Source organism: Pan paniscus, chromosome 20 (genome assembly GCF_029289425.2).
Source record: "Pan paniscus chromosome 20, NHGRI_mPanPan1-v2.0_pri, whole genome shotgun sequence".
Classification (NCBI taxonomy): Eukaryota; Metazoa; Chordata; class Mammalia; order Primates; family Hominidae; genus Pan; species Pan paniscus.
The window spans coordinates 14,400,950-14,417,778 of record NC_073269.2 but is presented as its reverse complement, the minus strand read 5'-3'; the positions used below and the strand labels follow the sequence as shown (position 1 = coordinate 14,417,778).

At 43.8% G+C, this 16,829-nt stretch overlaps 1 protein-coding gene across 4 annotated transcripts in view; it reads left to right on the top strand.

Moving 5' to 3' along the window:
• The first annotated feature begins 3,805 nt into the window (after nt 1–3,805).
• ZNF560 (zinc finger protein 560) overlaps nt 3,806–16,829 on the top strand; it is a 64,868-nt gene continuing 51,844 nt past the window's right edge. For 3 of the 4 annotated variants that reach the window (XM_055103411.2, XM_055103412.2, XM_063599838.1), the window contains exons 1-2: nt 3,806–4,878; nt 5,201–5,288. The gene's annotated coding sequence lies outside the window, so the exon portion shown is untranslated. Of the gene's footprint in view, nt 4,879–4,918; nt 5,019–5,200; nt 5,289–16,829 lie in introns of those variants that run through there. The other variant, XM_063599839.1, reaches the window with a different exon arrangement.

Below are 16,829 nucleotides of genomic sequence, written 5' to 3'. Positions count from 1 at the left end.
CTGAGACATTGAATCTGCTTGTGCCTTGTTCTTGGACTTTCCAGCCTCTAGAGCTATAAGAAAAAAATTTCTGTTAGTCACAAACAACAACAACAACAAAAACAAATTACAAAAGAAAACATGTAGAGAAAAACAAAACTGGACAGGACAGACCTAAACTTATAGGATGCAATGAAGAGAGTGCTCAGTGGAAAATTATTATTATTATTATTTGAGACAAGGTCTGGCTCTGGTCCCCCAAGCTGCAGTGCTGTGGCATGATCACAGCTCACTGCAGCTTTGAATTCCTGGGCTCAAGCAATCTTCTCACCTTGGCCTCGCAAAGTGCTGGGAGTACAGGTGTGAGCCACATTACCTGGCCTCAGTAGGAAATTTATAGCTGTAAATACCTATAAATAATTTTATATCTTGAGGAACTACCAAAAAAGAGGAAAGTAAACTAATCTAACAGAAGAAAGGAAATAATAAAGAAGGGAAATACGTGAAATGGAGAATAGATAAGAATCTATTCAATGAGAATCAATGAAACTAAAAGTTACTCTTTGCAATGATCGATAACATTGAAAAACTTCACCTAGATTGACAAAAAAGGCAGAAGATGCAAATAATTAAAATTAGAAATGAAACTGGGGCACACTACAACAAACTATTCAGAAATAAAGATTATAAGAGGATACTATGAACAATTAATTGTACAACTAGTTAGATAACCTAAATGAAGTGGACACATTTCTAGAAACACAGAAATTAACTGGATTAAACAGTAATGAAAAATCTCAAGAGACCTATAACAAGAAAAGAGATTAAATCAGTATTTCAAAACTTTCCAACAATGAATTGTCAATTCACAAATTAATTGTACTAAACATTTAAAGAATAATCAACACCAGTGTTTCTCAATATCCTCCAAAAAAGTAGAACAGGAGGCCGGGTGTTGTGGTTCATGCCTGTAATCCCAGCACTTTGGGAGGCTGAGCCAGGTGAATCACAAGGTAAAGAGATCAAGACCATCCTGGCCAACATGGTGAAACCCCATCTCTACTAAAAACACAAAAATTAGCTGGGCATGGTGGTATGCACCTGTAGTCCCAGCTACTCGGGAGGCTGAAGCAGGAGAATTGCTTGAACCTGGGAGGTGGAAGTTGCAGTGAGCCGACGTTGCGCCACTACACTCCAGCCTGGCAACAGAGCGAGACTCTGTCTCAAACCAAACCAAACCAAACCAAACCGAAACAAAACAAAACATGAGAGAACACTTTTTTTTTCTTTTTTTCTTTTTTGAGATGAGATCTTGCTCTGTCACCCAGGCTGGAGTGCAGTGGCATGATTTCAGCTCACTGCAACCTGCGCCTCCCGAGTTCAAGCGATTCTCCTGCCTCAGCCTCCCCAGTAGCTGGGATTACAGGTGCATGCCACCATGCCCAGCCAATTTTTTGTATTTTTAGTAGAGCCTGGCTTTCACCATGTTGGCCAGGCAGGTCTCAAAGTCCTGACTTCAAGTGATCCGCCTGCCTTGGTCTCCCAAAGTGCTGGCATTACAGGCATGAGACACTGTGCCTGGCCAGAGAGAACACTTTCTAAATCCATGAGGCCATTCATTACATTGTTACTGAAGCCAGATAAAAAATATCTCTTGCTGGGAGTGGTGGCTCATGCCTGTAATCCTAGCACTTTGGGAGGCCCAGGGTGGTCAGATTGCTTGAGCTTAGGAGTTGGAGGCCAGCCTGGGTAACATGGCGAAACCTCATCTCTACAAAAAAAAAATACAAAAATTAGCCAGGTGTGGTGGCTCATGCCTGTAATCCCAGCACTTTCGGAGGCTGAGATGGGCGGATCACCTGAAGTCAGGAGTTTGAGACCAGCCTGGCCAACATGGTGAAACCCTGTCTCTACTAAAAATAGAAAAAAATTAGCCAGGTGTGGTGATGCACACCTGTAGTCCCAGCTACTTGAGAGGCTGAGGCAGGAGAATCGCTTGAACCCGGGAGGCGGAGGTTGTGGTGAGCCGAGATCACACCACTGCAATCCAGCCTGGGCAACAAGAGCAACACTCCACACAAACACACACACACACACACACACACACACAAAGTAGCCAGGCATGGTGATGCGTCTGTGGTCCTAGCTTCTTGAGAGGCTGAGGTGGGAGGATGGCTTGAGCCTGTGGTGGTCGAGACTGCATTGAGCCAAGATTGTGCCACTGCACTCCAGCCTGGGCAATAGAGTGAGACTCCATCTCAAAAAAAAAAAAAAAAAGCTAAAGAGAAAGAAATTAGAGACTATCTTTCATGAATATAGATGCAAAAATCCTTAAAAAATATTAGCAAATCATATCCAACAGCACATTAAAAGCACTATACACCATGACTAGTGAGATTTATCTAGGAATGCAAGGTTGGTTCAACAAAAGGAAATTTAAAAAATGTAATTCTTCACATTAGTACAAAAGACAAAAAATCCCACAGAATCACCTCAACTAATGCAGGAAAGGCATTTGATAAAACCCAACACTTTTCCTTGATAAAAATTAAGAAAACTGGCCAGGCGTGGTGGCTCACACCTGTAATCCCAGCACTTTGGGTGGCCAAGGCAGGTGGATCATGAGGTCAGGAGTTGGAGACCAGCCTGGCCAAGCTGGTGAAACCCCGTCTCTACTAAAAATACAAAAAAATTAGCCAGGTGTTGTGGTGGGCACTTGGGAGTGCCCACCTACTTGGGAGGCTGAGGCAGAGAATTGCTTGAACCCGGGAGGTGGAGGTTGCAGTGAGCCAAGATCATGCCACTGCACTCCAGCCTGGGTGACAGAGCGAGATTGTCTCAAAAAAAAGAATTAAGAAAACTAGAAATAGAAGGGAGTTTATTCAACGTGACAAAATGCACTTACGAAAACACAGCTAACATGATATTCAATAGTGAATGCCTGAAAATTCTCCCTAAGACCAGGAAGGAGAGAAAGATGTCTGATTTTTCTATTGTTATTCAACATTCTACAGGAAATTCTTTTTTTTTTTTTTTTTTTGAGATGAAGTTTTGCTCTTGTCACCCAGGCTGGAGTGCAATGGAGCCATCTCCACTCACTGCAAACTCCGTAACCTCCGCCTCCCAGGTTCAAGTGATTCTCCTGCCTCAGCCTCCCGAGTAGCTGGGATTACAGGTGCCAACCACCACGCCTGGCTAATTTTTTGTATCTTTAGTAGAGACGGGGTTTCACCATGTTGGTCAGGCTGGTCTTGAACTCCTGAGCTCAGGTGATCCACCCACCTCGGCCTCCCAAAATGTTGGGATTACAGGAGTGAGCCACCGTGCCCAGCCTCTACAGGAAATTCTAGCCAGAGCAATTACACAAGAAAATAAAATAAAAGGTTTCTCAATTAGAATAGAACAAATAAAAATATATTTATAGGTGATATTTGATATATAGAGAATTTTGAAGAATCTACAAGAAAACTAGCAGAGCTTGTAATAAATTCCGTAAAGTTGCACAGTACAACATCAAGAGATGAAAATTAGTTTTGTATCTATACACCAGCAATGAACAATCAGAAAAGGAAACTGAGAATGTGATCCCTTTTACAAATAAGTTACATGGGAATAACTTTACCCCAAGAGGTAAAATATTTGTAAACCGAAAATTTCAAAACATTACTGAAAGAGTTTAAAGAAGACCTAAATAGAGAGATATTGTATATTCACACATAGGAAGACTCAGTATTATAAAGATACCAATATAACCCGAAGATTCAACTAAATCTCTACCACAAGTCCAACAGTCCTTTTTTTTTCTGCACAGAATAAGTGAAGAATGCCTGGTATCAGCGGTATTTCATAAAGTAGTACAGGAGGCTTTGAATCATTTGATAAGATTTGAGAAATAGTAACAAATACATTGCTGAAGAAGAAAAAAAAAATACAATAAGGCCAGGCATGGTGCATGATGGCTCACGCCTGTAATCCCACTTCGGGAGTGCAGGGCGGGCAGATCGCTTGAGCCCAGGAGTTCCAGACCAGCCTGGGCAACATGGTTAGATCCTGTCTCTACAAAATAATAATAATGATGATAATAATAATAATACAAAAATTAGCCGGGTGCGGTGCGCCCGTGGTCCCAGCTACTCGGGAGGCTTAGGTGGAAGGATGGCTTGAGCCTGGAGAGGTCGAGACTGCAGTGAGCCGTGTTCCTACCACTGCATTCCAGCCTGGGCAACCGAGCCAGACCCTACCTCGAAGAAAAAAAGAAAAGAAAAGAAAAAAGAAAGAAAAGAAAAAAATTGCAATATTTACAGAAAGTATCGATAATTGAAAACGCAGAGGAATCAATGATTAGAGTTTAGCAAGGTCAGATAAATAAAAAGAAATAAGAGAAAATAAAGTTCTAAAGACGTGATCGAATGCAGGAAGCAGGCCATTTTGTGGATTGGCAGGTTATCAACTGGAGAGAATCCTGAAAGGGGTCCAGGAACGTGGGGAAAGTTTCTAATGAGCATCCTGAGGGGCGAGTCCATCGCCCGACATTTCGCCTTCCTGGTCCATTCTGCCACCGAAGCCACCCGCTGGGTCTGGTCCCACCTCCAGCCCCGCCCCCGGGCATGGGCCCCGCCCACAGCCCTGATTTAACCCCCACCTTTCTCTGTGGGCCCATTTCTCTCTTGTCCACCCAGGCACTGAGCCGACCCCTTGATACCTCCGCACCCACGCGGAGGGAAACTAGAATCCTGAAGAGTTCCATCCTGTCCAACTGCCCACACAACGAGCCACGCCCCTTCCAATGCCTCAAACGGAAGTGACGTTAGCGGCGCGCCAGTTCTCTCTTTTGGTCGCTGGCGCCTGTTTCCTCAGAGCCACTTTTTCCTTTGTGTTGTCTGGTCGTTCACTACTTTGGTGAGGCTTGTGTGGACTAGTGGGTTGGGCGGTGTTTCGGGGGGTGGCAGAGGTCACAATCGACCCAGGGTAATCGAGGAACCTCCTTACAGAGGCCTGGACCACTCCACAGGAGTCCGCAGGAGTCGCGGAGCCATCGGGTGAGGCCACGTCGAAGAGGCCATTGGGACCTTCGGTCCCCTAGAGGAGCCGGGTGGGAAGTGCAGTATGGGCGCGTCCGAGGGCTGTTTTCAGCCGTGTGTTCCCGTCTTCAAAAGTGTCCAAGCGTTCTGAGGCCTTAAAAAATAAGTCTCCAAGGCAACGTTTGTGAATTGTGTTTCAGAGGGAAAAGAATTTTGCCGTTCGCGCTCGATTGACTCCGTCCCCAAGATCCTGTAGCCCCACGGACCTGGCGACTCCACCGTGTTCGGGTGAGCATTGGGAAAAAGTTGGTTTAAGGGGGCAGCTGCTTCCTTTTTTATGCAAACGAGTGTTTCATGTGAGATTTTGGCATTTTGCCTTTGTGAAACCTGTATATTTTTTATTGACACATTACGTTCCAGTAGAAAGGTGCTTTCTTAGTTGTCTAGGGTGTGCGTATTTCTGCATGTGCATATAAACGTTTGTAGACCGCGAGTCTTTCTACTAAAGAAACCTAAGAATACTCAGCCATTCTTTTCATCTGAAGTTCCTAGCTCTGTACGTCTCCAAAGAGCTTCATAACCAGGCTTCCTGGAAGAAAGGATGGAGGGTTTACACACTAATACTAGAATAATCGAATTTACCATTAACAGGATGACTGTACTAAGGGTATTTTTCCCGCATTTTTCTTTCGAAAAAACTTAAACCTATGGGTATGTTGACCATCCAGTACCACGAATAAATATCCATTGTAGCTGCACCTGTTTTTTAGCGTTTTGTGTATTCGCCGTCTCGTAAATAAATTTTATGGTGAACAGTTTGAGAGTCAATGGGAAATTCATTGCAGAGATGAAGCTCGACTTTTTTTTGTTTTGTTTTGTTTTTGAGAGGGGGTCTAGCTCTGTCGCCCAGGCTGGAGTGCAGTGGCGCGATCTCACCTCACTGCAACCTCTGCCTCCCGGGTTCAAGCGATTCTCCTGCCTCAGCTTCCCAAGTGGCTGTAATTACAGGGGTGTGCCACCATGCCCGGATAATTTTTTGTATTTTTAGTAGAGATGGGGTTTCACCGTGATAGCCAGGATGGTAAGCTCGACATTTAAGTAGTGGGTAATGCCTGACTCAATGATAAGAGTGTTGTTTTACTAAAACCGTAATACTATTTGCATCAATAAAATTAAAAATAATAATGTTATCTAATATTTACTATGTATAATAAATGAAAATTCTCCAAATTGTTCTAAAATATAACGGAATGTTTTTGGATCTGAGCTCTATTCAAGATTTTTTTTTTTTTGAGAGTTTTTTTGAGGCAGGATGTTGCCTTGTTGCCCAGGCTGGAGTGCGGTGGCATGATATTGGCTCACTGCAGCCACCGCTTACCACGCCCTACTTTGTGTTTCTGTGCCTGGTTTATTTCACTTAACGTACTGTCCTCCAGTTCTATCTACGTTGTTGAAAATGACAGGATTTCATTCTATTTTTTTTTGAGACACAGTCTCGCTCTGTCGCCAGGCTGGAGTGCAGTGGTGCGATCTCGACTCACTGCAACCTCTGCCTCCCTGGTTCAAGCGATTCTCCTGCCTCAGCCTTTTGAGTAGCTGGGATTTCAGGCACGTGCCACCAAGCCCAGCTAATTTTTGTATTTGTAGTAGAGATGGGGTTTCACCATGTTGGCCAGGATGGTCTTGATCTCCTGACCTCGTGATCCGCCTGCCTCAGCCTCCCAAAATGCTGAGATTACAGGCGTGAGCCACCGCGCCTGGCCAGGATCTCCTTTGTTGTCTTTTGTTTTTCTTGCCTTCCTCCCTGTACCCCCCACCCCCACCTTTTTTTTTTTCCAAGTTCAGCTTTTTATTGAACACATTTCAGAAGAGGTTTAGTCAAAAAGACCAAAGCCAGGCCTGGTGCGGTGTCTCACGCCTACAATCCCAGCACTTTGGGAGGCTGAGGCAGGTGGATCATGAGGTCAGTAGTTCTCTACCAACCTGGCCAAGATGGTGAATCCCTGTCTCTACTAAAAATACAAAATACAAAAATATATATATATTTGCGGGTTTTTTTTGTTTTTTGTTTTTTTTTGAGATTCATTTTGTCGCCCAGGGTGGAGTGCAGTGTCACGATCCTGGCTCACTGCAGCCTTGAACTACTGGGCTTAAGTGATCCTCCCACCTCAACCTCAGAAAATGTTGGGATTACAAGCATGAGCCACCATCCCTTGCAGGACACCCAGAATATCTTGTTCCCCGGCAAAGTTCCTACTAATTATTTTAGCATCCATGAGTAAGCTGCAGTAAATGAACTTCTTTATATGTAGTTAACATTTTTATAAGTGTATTACTAGGTTAAACCTTTAATATTGGACTTTAGGTCAGAGGACAAATATACATTTAATTTTGCTGGATATTATAAATTCCCATCCATAGGTCTTGTAACATTTGGCAGTTTCTGAATGGATGTATTGTAAAGTGTAAAAATTATTCTGGAAAGAAATAAGGAACAGACTTTAGTTTGTTTTTTGTTTGTTTTTTCTGTTTGTTTGTTTTACTGTTGCTACATCTGAAAATAGATTTTAGTTTTAACTGAAAGCCACTTGTTTTCAAAAAGAAAGTCAGTGTCTTGTTCAGTTTCATCCTGAATAAGTATACTCAAATATATTTTCAGAAGTATAGTGTTCTTTCTTTCTTTTCTTTCTTTCCCTGCCCCCGACTTTTTGAGACAGATTCTTGCTCTGTTGCCCAGGCTGGAGTGCAGTGGTGCCATCTCAATACACTGCACCCTCCGTCTCCTGGGTTCAAGCGATTCTCATGCCTCAGCCTCCCCAGTAGATGGGATTACAGGCATGCACCACCACGCCTGGCTAATTTTTGTATTTTTTTGTAGAGATGCGGTATCATCATGTTGGCCAGGCTGGTCTTGAACTCCTGGCCTCAAGTGATCTGCCCACCTTGGCCTCCCAAAGTGCTGGGATTGCAGCCGTGAGCTACTACTGTGGCTGGCCAGAAGTGTAGTGTTTTGGTTTATATTTTATGTGTGAGACATTTTGTATGAGTGTTGTTTAATTCTTGTGTTGTATATTCTATTTCTTTTTTAAAAATAAATATCCTATTTATTCAGTGTATCACTCCAGCCTGTGGCAGTAATTTTGAATCCAGTTCTATCAGTCATCAAATTCTATAGTCCATTTACAAATTTGATAAGCATGCTGTGTCTTGTTTAATTGCCTTAGCTGAAACCTACAGTACAATTTTATTATTTGTTTTTATTTTTATTTTTTTTGGTGATAGAGTCTTGCTCTGTTGCTCTGGCTAGAGTGCGGTGGTGCGACCTCGGCTTGCTCCAACCTCTGCCTATAGAAGAATGTATTTCCACACTCAGTCAATAGGCAAAATTCATTTCCTTGTAGTTATAGGACTTGTTGCTGGCTGTTGCTGGAGACTGCTCAGCTCCTAGAATCTACCTGCAGGTTTTTTGTTTGTTTGTTTGTTTCTTTTTTTTTTTTTTTTGGTTTTTTTGTTTGAGACAGAGTTTCACTCTTATTGCTGTCTGGAGTGCAATGGTGTGACCTTGGCTCACCACAACCTCTGCCTCCCGGGTTCAAGTGATTCTTTGGCCTCAGCCTACTGAGTAGCTGGGATTACAGGCATTCGCCACCATGCCTGGCTAATTTTTTGTTTTGTTTTGTTTTGAGACGGAGTTTTGCTCTTGTCGCCCAGGCTGGAGTGCAGTGGCGTGATCTTGGCTCACTGCAACCTCTGCCTCCCGGGTTCAAGCAATTCTCCTGCCTCAGCTTCCCGAGTAGCTGGGATTACAGGCACCTGCCACCATGCCTGGCTAATTTTTTGTATTTTTAGTAGTGACGGGGTTTCGCCATGTTGGGTAGGCTGGTCTCGAACTCCTCACCTCAGGTGATCCACCCACGTTGGCCTCCCAAACTGCTGGGATTACAGGGGTGAGCCCCTGCACCTGGCCTCCCTCCCATCTTTTAATGCAACATGACAAAGCTTAACATGTTCCATTAAAAGATAAATGCTTAAGGAATGCAGCCCTTTGTTCCATAGCAGATATGATCGTGAATTTGGAGCTGAGATGGATAAATTGGTAACTGGCATGTTCACAGTTTTGCCTAGTCAGCATCCACATGTGCCTATCTATACACACTTTGATTCTCTTATAATGGTTAAGTCTGCATTTCCACTTAACAAGATTGAAGGGAGAATTTCTCACCCCTAAGTGAGAATGTGCACAGCCCCTCATCACAGGCCTTATTAATTTCTGTCTTTTTTTTTTTTTGTGAGATGGAGTCTCACTCTTTTGCCCAGGCTGGGAGTGGTGGTGTGATCTCAGCTCTCTGCAACCTCCACCTCCCAGGTTCAAGTGATTCTCCTGCCTCAGCTTCCAAGTAGCTGGGATTACAGGTGCACACCACCACGCCCAGCTAATTTTTGTATTTTTAGTAGAGACAGTGTTTCATCATGTTGGCCAGGCTGGTCTGGAACTCCTGACCTCAGGTGATGTGCCCGCCTCGGCCTTCCAAAGTGCTGGGATTACAGGTGTGAGCCACCACGCCCGAAGCCATGTTAATTTCTACTGAAATTTAGTCATATTCTCCTTGAATATTCTGTTACCTGAAGACTAAATTAAAAATTTAACCTCTAGTAACTTATATACAAAAGAGAAATAGAAAAGAGACAGAAGTGAATGATTGGTTTATGTAAATACATGCTTAGAAACTAACATGTATACATAACAATCAAAGAGAAAACCTGGGGCTGGGTGTGGTGGCTAACACCTGTAATCCCAGCACTTTGGGAGGCGGGTGGATCACTTGAGGTCAGGAGTTTGAGACCAGCCTGGCCAACATGGTGAACCCCTGTCTCTACTGAAAATACAAAAATTAGTTGGGCGTGGTGGGCGCCTGTAATCCCAGCTACTTGGGAGGCTGAGGCAGGAGAATTGCTTGAATCTGGGAGGTGGAGGTTGCAGTGAGCTGAGATGGCACCACTGCGCACCTGCCTGGGCAACAGAGTGAGATTCCGTCTCAAAAAAGCAAAAACAGAAAACCTGCCAGACTACTGCAGTTGTTGTTTCTGTCATTGATCTTGAAGTTATAGTTGATATCCATGGTTTTACTTTTTCAATGAACATTTTTTGTATTTTCCTTGCCCTCAGCCAGAAACTCAGCAGCTCTGGGTTCTGTACCTGATGGAGTGACTCAAACCTTCCTTCTGAAGGGATCTTGGGCCTCCATTTTCCTGCCTTTTTTCTACTGTAATTTTTTGTTAACCTTTCTAAGTGGTATGGAAGTGCTAGGAGGTTCTAGACATCATTCTTTTTGCCTCAGTTGTATAGCGGTACCCCAGTTTCCCTTTGGTAGTTGAGACTAATCCCTTCAGTTAATAGATTATTCCCTCTCACCTCCTTATTTTTCTTTTTCTTCTTGGTTTAATGGATATGAAACTTATAAGGGCCAGATGTTAATCTCACTTTCCAGTGTATTGGGACCAAGTAGTTGCCCCTGGGGAAGCATTCCCCATTATGGACTCAGATCTCCAAATTACAGTGCTCTACATTGCTGGGATTGGAAGCAAAATTTTTGTCTTAGAGCTAATTCTGCCTTCACCCATCAATTCCTGGGCCTGTTTGTTCTGACTGTGGTGAGATAGTAGTATCTAGTGATCTCTGATTCAGAGCATACACTGTGTCTTGTGAAACAGAATCCCATTCTTTCAGAGGTTGTCTCCCAGTTGGCCCTGTATCTGAATTTTCAGTAAGCTATTTCACCTTTCATTTAGACTAGCTGCTTCTGAGTGATGGGGTGTGTGATGAGACCAGCTGATGAGAGGGACATGTTCCCACTGTTGCACTTCCTTTGCAGTGAAATGGGTTCCTTGATGAAAGATGGTATTGTGTGAATGCTGTGACTGCAGTGAAAGCATTTTGTGAGTGCATGGATTATGCATTGTATAGGCAAAAGCCTAGTGGATTTGCCTCTCCCCTGTACAAATCTGCCTCTATACAAATCCTATATGGATTTGCCTCTCTACTAGTTAGGCTTCTGGCAAATCCATGTCCAGAACACGAGTCTATTCCAGTGAAGATGAATCTTAGTCACCTTCATGATAGGAGTGGTCCAATGTAATCATCTTGCCACCAGCTGGCTCCCCTGGTTACTCTAGAAATTAATGCCCTTGGTTCAAGACTAACCTGGGCAACATGGTGAAACCCCATCTCTACAAAAACAAAAAATCAACCCCCCCACGAAAACCACCCAGATTAGCCAGGCTTGGTGATACTTGCCTGTAGTCCTAGCTACTCAGGAGCATGAGGCAGAAAGATTGCTTGAGCCCAGGAGATTGAGGCTGCAGTGAGCTGTGATCATGCCACTGCGCCCCAGCCTGGGTGACAGAGTGAGACCCTGTCCCCCTCCCCGCAAAGAAAAAAAAGAAATTAATGCCCTTATATATTCAGTTTTGGTTTTTGCTTTTAGCAGATTAGGCACCTAGCAGTAGCATTAGCTGCATTAGCTTTGGTAAATGGAAGTCCATACTGTTGAGCCATAGTAGCCTTTATCCCTGTTTTTATGGCCATCTTATTCAAGGGCCTATGGAGCAAACATTGGGGTGGTAGGGGAAAGCAATTGACTTCTATATAGAGTATCATTTTGTCCGTCTGATTATTAAAAGTCTCATTTTCAGTGGATTGCCTTTGCTGGCCATTTACATGGGACACAAATATCTTCACGGCCCATGTCCTTTAAAAGAGATCTATCCATACATGTTTTTCTAGACTTACCAGTCTTGTTCTATATACATCCTTGACCATTCAGTGAAACCATTAGCAACTGCTCATGGATCATTGTTTACATGTCCTTCTGGCCATGTCCTCCAGACCCAGAGGATAGTCAAATATACTGCGAGAAGTTCTGCCACTGGGATGCTATTTTTATCTGAAAGATATTACAGTCTTTCGGTGTCATCGTTCAGCTGAGCTATTGTGTTTGTGCTCCCACTTTTGGGTCGTGCTAGCATATTGTGCAGACACATCCGTAAACAGGACTTGTCTCAGATAGGCATAAGAAATAGCTCAGGAAGCCACAGGCATGGATTGAGGGAAATGAGACAGTGGGAATGGAGCTTGTGTTGAGTCTTTGCCATTTGCTCATGCAGTTTACTTGTACTCGCTGGAACTTCTAGAGCTCAGTGTCTTCTGTGCCATTTCCATTTGATAACAGATTGCTGCTGCATTTTCCCCAAACTTGGAGTTTTGTGGGTCAGACAACCTCAAGTTCATGGTAGGAAGCTCAGGCCACTTGGTCACTTGATGTCCCATGTACAACTTCTGTGTTGAACCCAGTGGTAACTGTTTACTCAAAAGGAGACTAGTTTCCTGCAGAAGAGGGAATATATTTATTCTGAACTACTGCTATGATTTTCCTACTGGTGCTTGCTAGAGGCTTCCAGCAACATATTATTTACTATGGATACTTTGAGTATCATTGTATCTGGTGGATTATATTGACCAAGTGCTTAAAAATCTTGTACTGCAGTCTGAGCTTGGTGCACTGCAATCACTTGGTGTTCACTCACCTGTAAGCATTATAACCATCTCTGTAGATGGGTTAAAGCACATTGAAATGTGGTATATGCTGTCTTAAGAATTTTTTTTTTTTTTTTTTTTTTTTGAGACGGAGTCTCGCTCTGTCGCCCAGGCTGGAGTGCACTGGCGCAATCTCGGCTCACTGCAACCTCTGCTTCCCAGGTCCAAGCGATTCTCCTGTCTCAGCCTCCTGAGTAGCTAGGACTACAGACGCGTGCCACCACACCCAGCTAATTTTTTGTATTTTTAGTAGAGATGGGGTTTCACCATGTTAGCCAGGATAGTCTCAATCTCCTGACCTCATGATCTGCCAGCCTCAGCCTCCCAAAGTGCTGGGATTACAGGTGTGAGCCACCATGCCTGGCCAAGAATCTTATAGGTCTGCCAAGTGTTGCACCTAATTTTGGGGAGCACTAACTAGAAATGACACCTTGGAGGGGATATCTTGATATGGTCTAGACAACTGAACCCCCAAATCTTTGCTGATTGGATGGGGCATGGTGGCTCAGGCCTGTAACTCTAACACTTTGGGAGGCCAAGGCAGGCAGATTGCTTGAGGCCAGGAGTTTGAGACCAGCCTGGCCAACATAGTGAGATCCCATCTCTACCAAAAAAGATTAAAAGAAAAAAAATTACCTGGCGTAGTAATGTGCACCTGTAGTCCCAGATGCTTGGGAGGCTGAGGTGGGAGGATCACTTGAGCCTAGAAGGTGGAGGTTGTGGTGAACCATGATCACACCACTGCACTCCAGCCAGGGCAACAGAGCAAGACCCTGTCTCAAAAAAACAAAACAAAACCAACTTTGTTTATTTAGCTGGCTCTTGAATCTCCCATTCTCTACTTTGTAGCCTGTAAAGGTATCCAAACTATTTACTGTTTCCTGTTCATGGGATATCATATACAAAATATTTTCAATGTGATGGAGTGTTGCAATGTTTTGTGTAATAGCAAAACCTCTGAAGACTATTTTGGTGGAAAACAGGAGAATTGATATAAGTTATGATAGTCCCCCGTAATTCTCCAAAGTTGATGTGACTTCTACACAATCCTGAGTGGTGTGTTACCTAGGTCTGGTGATTGGGCGAGAGACTTTGAATCTCCCCTGTGGTGACACTTATCAGGTTTTTGGCCATTAGACTTGAGACTTCTTGTTACATAGATCAAGCAATATTCCAAGACTTACATTGGCAAACTATGGCTTATGGGACACACCTAATCTTCAACCTGTTTTTGTAAATTATAATTGGAACAGAACAACCATGTTCATTTGTTTATATATTTTCTGAGGCTTCTTTCATACTACAAGGACAGAGTTGAGTATTTGTAACAGAGACTGTGTGGCCCACAAAGTATAACATTTACTATATGTCACATTACAACAAGATTTATTAATCCCTGTTGTAGTAGGGTTCTTATCTGTTTCATGCTAGGGATGAAATGTGATCAGTTTGCTAACACCAATAATCTCTGCAGGCCAAAGCATTCCAATTACTGGTACATTCAGTATGCCCTTGACATTCGATGTAGCCTCATTGTCTTTGATAGTTAAGTGCTACACACTTGGTTTTTGGCACTCAAGGTTCTCATCATCCCCATTGAAACAGGGAACTCATCTTAATGATTGTTATCTCCTATAGTCTTAACAAATGTTTAAAGGAGAATAAACAGAACTTTTCAAGAATGGAAGTATTCCCTTCAGTTATCTATTTCTGAATGGCTTTGTGAAGAGGGTGTCTTTTGGACCCTTAATGTAGGTTGAAGAAGGGAAGCTGTGCAGATCACATGTGATAAATTCAGTGCAACCTTCCTATGTGTCTAGGATTCCCTCCTTTACATTAGCCAGGGAAGCTCTTACATATTAACTCTGTTAACTAGGTCATGAGTACAAGTTTCAATCATCCAACCAGTTTAGCTATTAGAATCATGCCATGGTCCATTAGCTAATATGTAAAATTCAAAATGTCTAGTAAGTACCTGTATTAGGCTATTCTCACATTGCTATAAAGAAATACAAGAGACTGGCCGGGTGCAGTGGCTCACACCTGTAATCCCAGCACTTTGGGAGGCCGAGGTGGGCGGATCATGAGGTCAGGAGATTGAGACCATCCTGGCTAACACAGTGAAACCCTGTCTCTACTGAAAATACAAAAAAATTAGCCGGGCGTGGTGGCAGCTGCCTGTAGTCCTAGCTACTCAGAAGGCTGAGGCAGGAGAATGATGTGAACCCGGGAGGCGGAGCTTGAGGTGAGCCGAGGTCACGCCACTGCACTCCAGCCTGGGCGACATGTCTCAAAAAAAAAAAAAATACATGAGACTGGGTAATTTATAAAGAAGTTCCCGGCCGCCCAACTGTCTGGGAAGTGAAGAGCACCTCTGCCTGGCCGCCGCCCTGTCTGACAAGTGATGAGCACCTCTGCCCGGCAGCCCCACTGTCTGGAAAGTGAGGAGCATCTCTGCTCGGCTGCCTACCGTCTGGGAAGTGAGGAGTGCCTCTGCTCAGCCGCCACACTGTCTGGGAAGTGAGGAGCACCTCTGCCTGGCTGCCACCCTGTCTGGGAAGTGAGTAGCGCCTCTGCCTGGCCACCACCCTGTCTGGGAAGTGAGGAGTGACTCTGTCTGGCCACTGCCGTGTCTAGGAAGTGAGGAGTGCCTCTAACTGGCTGCCGCACTGTCTGGAAAGCGAGGAGCGCCTCTGCCTGGCCGCCCCACTGTCTGGGAAGTGAGGAGCACCTCTGTCGAGCCACTGTGCAAACCTCCAAGTGTGAAGTGACAGCCTTGTGTGTGATCTTTCTGCCCTCTCCAAGTTTGCATTTTCAACATTAAAGTTTATTTTTTAATTAAAAGTTTTAAATTGCAGAATAAAAAAAAGTTTAATTGGCTCACAGTTCTGCAGGCTGTACAGGAAGCATAGTGACTTCTGCATCTGGGGAGGCCTCTGGAAGCTTCCAGTCATGGCAGAAGGTGAAGCAGGAGTAGGTACATCTTATATGGCAGGAGCCAGGAGCAAGGGAGAATGAGGGGGAGGTGCTGTACACTTTTAAATGACCAGTTCATGAGGACAGTATCAAAGGAGATGGTGCTAAACCATTCATGAGAAATCTGCCCCCATGATCCAATCATCTCCCACCAGACCTCACCTCCAACACTGGGAACTACAGTTCCACATGAGATTTGGTGGGAACACAGATCCAAACCATACAGTGCTTCATATCAATGAATTTGGGCCTATCTAATGTTACATTTTAACCTTCTTGATCTAATACCCTTAGAATCCATCCCATACGTGTTCCCTGGGTTTCTTGTGATACGTTATCAGAGTTGGAATTTTTTTGTTGTGTGAGCTTTTTTCTCTTGCATTATGTTGTATATCTTTGCCCCTGGATTTTGGAATAATTAGGACTCTAGTGATAAAAATAAGTGATAATGGTGTGGATCTTGAGGAGAATATATATTACCTTCCAGGGTATCTGGACCAAATGAGATTGTCACAAAAATTTCAAGCAGAAGGCTTTCTCCTCAGAAACCAAAGGGTAAGCTATATCCCTGGTAAGGGAGGCTCAAAGTGTCTTAGGCTGTGTTAGTCTCTTTATTGTTGCTATGACATAATACCTGAGTAATTTATAAAGAAAAGAGGTTTCTTTGGCTCAGGATTCTGCTGGTTGGAAAGTCTAAGAGCATGGCCCCAGCATCTGCTCTACTTCTGATGAGGCTCACGTGTTGCAGCAAAACATGGTAGAGAGGCAGAAGAGGAAGCAGGCTTGTGCAAAAGGGGCCAAACACAAACAGCAGCCTTGCTTTATAACAATTAGCTCCTGTGGGAACTAATTCAGTCCTGTGTGAGCTAAAATTCACTTCTGCCTGACAGCATTAATCTTTTTTTTTTTTTTTAGAATTTTATTTTATTTTATTTTATTATTTTTTTAAATTGATCATTCTTGGGTGTTTCTCGCAGAGGGTGATTTGGCAGGGTCATAGGACAATAGTAGAGGGAAGGTCAGCAGATAAACAAGTGAACAAAGGTCTCTGGTTTTCCTAGGCAGAGGACCCTGGGGCCTTCCGCAGTGTTTGTGTCCCTGGGTACTTGAGATTAGGGAGTGGTGATGACTCTCAACGAGCATGCTGCCTTCAAGCATCTGTTTAACAAAGCACATCTTGCACCGCCCTTAAACCATTTAACCCTGAGTGGACACAGCACATGTTTCAGAGAGCACCGGGTTGGGGGTAAGGTCATAGA